We start from the raw sequence: 2,982 nt of genomic DNA, 5'->3' as shown, positions 1-2,982 counted from the left end.
AAACTACAAGATACTTTCCATAAATGTCTAAGATACAGTCTTTTCAAAACTAGGATTAAGACAAAGATTAACACTTCTAGTCAATGTTGTAATGGGGCAGAAAAAAAAGAATAAAGATATGTGGACTAAAAGAGAAGAAAACCAGCATTTTAAGCACAAATGAAACACCATTTACATGGAAATCAAGAAAAAACTATGTTTTTTGTAAATTGTTCAAATGATTAATAGAGTGAAGCAAGGTAGTTAGATATATGATAAAAATTCTGCTCCTGGGTATGTACCCCAAAGAAATTCTCAGAATACAAGGGTATGATATTAGGAATTACTGAAGCAGTATTTGTGTTGGGTGGTAGAGTATTGGAGACATCATGAGTCACTCATCCTTGAGAGTTGTAGATAGTAATGTAAGTGGAAAGACATGTGGGATATTATGAAACAACTGGAAGCAATTTATAGATGCAATATAGCAAAATTTGTGGAATGCAACTAATGTAGCACTGAAAGAGAAATTTGTAATCTTTAAATACCTGTATTAACAATGAATACAATTTTAAAATTAATACTCTAAGCTTTTACCTTTAGAAGCTAGAAACCCAAATATAAGAGGAAAAAAATAATAAAAAGTGGAAGCCACTGAAATAGAAAGTAAACTAACAAAAAAGAGAACACATTCACATGTTAATAATTTGAAAAGATCATCAGTTTGGATAAAACCATAGTTCTGTAGATCAAGACGAAAGAGAAAAACCACAAACTATCAATATTAGGAATGAAAGAGAGAACAGCCCTACTGATCTTACAAACATTAAAACACAATAAGGCAATTTTGTTGATAACTCTGTGCCGATACGTTTGACAAGTTAGATGGAAATTTTTTAAAATAAATTTATTTATTTATTTACTTTTGGCCACGTTGGGTTTTCGTTGCTGCGTGCACGCTTTCTCTAGTTGCAGAGAGAGGAGGCTACTCTTCATTGCGGTGTGGAGCATGGGCTCTAGGCAGATGGGCTTCAATAGTTGTGGCATGCTGGCTCAGTAGTTGTGGCTTATAGGCTCTAGAGCACAGGCTCAGTAGTTGTGGTGCATTGTCTCAGTTGTTCCACGGCATGTGGGATCTTCCCGGACCAGGGCTCGAACCGTGTCCCCTGCATTAGCAGGTGGATTCTTAACCACTGAGCCACAGGGAAGTCCTCTTAGATGGAAAATTTATTGAAAGACACAAACTATCAAAACATACCCACAGTGCTCACTTCAGCAGCACATATACTAAAATTGGAACGATACAGAGAAGATTAGCATGGCCCCTGCACAAGGATGACACGCAAATTCGTGAAGCGTTCCATATTTTTGCAGCTCTATTTACAATAGCCAGGAGATGGAAACAACTTAAGTGTCCATCATCGGATGAATGGATAAAGAAGATGTGGCACATATATACAATGGAATATTACTCAGCCATAAAAAGAAATGAAATTGAGCTATTTGTAATGAGGTGGATGGACCTAGAGTCTGTCATACAGAGTGAAGTAAGTCAGAAAGAGAAAGACAAATACCGTATGCTAACACATATATATGGAATTTAAGAAAAAAAAATGTCATGAAGAACCTAGGGGTAAGACAGGAATAAAGACACAGACCTACTAGAGAATGGACTTGAGGATACGGGGAAGGGGAAGGGGAAGCTGTGACAAAGTGAGAGAGTGGCATGGACACATATACACTACCAAACGTAAAATAGATAGCTAGTGGGAAGCAGCTGCATAGCACAGGGAGATCAGCTTGGTGGTTTGTGACCACCTAGAGGGGTGGGATAGGGAGAGTGGGAGGGAGGGAGATGAAAGAGGGAAGAGATATGGGAACATATGTATATGTATAACTGATTCACTTTATTATAAAGCAGAAACTAACACACCATTGTAAAGCAATTATACTCCAATAAAGATGTAAAAAAAAAATCCACAAAGAAATAGAAAATCTTGATAAGCACGTATCTATTAAACAATGTGAATTCATTGCTGCAAACCTACCCACCATCAAAACTCAAGGTGCAGATAGTTACGGTGATGGATTCTATTAAATATTTGGGAAAACGGTAATACCATTATTACATAAACTCTTTCAGAAAACAGAAGGGAAGTATCTTTCAACTTTTTTTTGAAGCCAGAATAATCCTAATACCAAAACAAGACAAGCACATTAAAAGACAGTTTAATTTATAGACCAATATAATTCATGGGCATAGATCCAAATATCCTTAACAAATTTTAGCAGAGAGAATCCAGAAATACATCAAAGAAATCAGAAGAGTTGCTTTTTGGGATGTTACTATGGAGAGGATGCTAGGAAGCCACATAAGCAAATGTTCTAGAGGGATGGAAATGTTCCATATCTTAGGTGTGTGGGTTATCTAGATGTATGCATTTGTCAGAACTCGTTGAACTCTATACTTAAGATCAGTGTATTTATTATAAAAGAAAAAATAGTAATTTACAATGGAGAAATCTGGCAGACACCTCCTTAACCAAGTTATCAATATTAACATCACCAGTAAGAAGATATAGTGATACCATGCACTGAGAACATAACATCATTTCTGTGTATTATCTTTTTAAATGTATAATCTCAATCTAAGGATGAGTAAACATAGACAAACCTAAATTGAGAAACATTTTGCAAAATGACAGACTAGAACTCATCCAAAATGCCATCATAAAAGACAAGGAAAGTAGGAGAAAGGGAGGAACTGCCACAGATTAGAGGAGAGTAAGGAGACACAACAGCTAAGTGCAATATAAGAACTGAAATTTGATCCTGGAAAAGAAAAAAGAACATTAGGCAAAAGACTGGTTAAATTTGAGAAAGGTTTGCATTTAATTAATAGCAGCGTAACAATGTTAATTCCTGGTTTTGACAATTGTACTATGTTATTGAAGATGTTATCATAGGTGGGGGAGGGAGGAATAAATTAGGAGTTTGGGATTA

General features: G+C 35.8%; 1 non-coding gene across 1 annotated transcript; it reads left to right on the top strand.

Annotated features, from left to right (window-relative positions):
* Positions 1 to 1,242: 1,242 nt before the first annotated feature.
* Positions 1,243 to 1,349, top strand: LOC117196231 (U6 spliceosomal RNA). Its single transcript, XR_004476312.1, has one exon. It is a non-coding gene; the product is annotated as a U6 spliceosomal RNA (small nuclear RNA).
* Positions 1,350 to 2,982: the final 1,633 nt, after the last annotated feature.

The sequence above is a fragment of the Orcinus orca genome, chromosome 5, assembly GCF_937001465.1.
Source record: "Orcinus orca chromosome 5, mOrcOrc1.1, whole genome shotgun sequence".
Lineage (NCBI taxonomy): Eukaryota > Metazoa > Chordata > Mammalia > Artiodactyla > Delphinidae > Orcinus > Orcinus orca.
The sequence above is the reverse complement of the archived record's forward strand: the minus strand, read 5'-3'. Positions and strand labels throughout refer to the sequence as shown.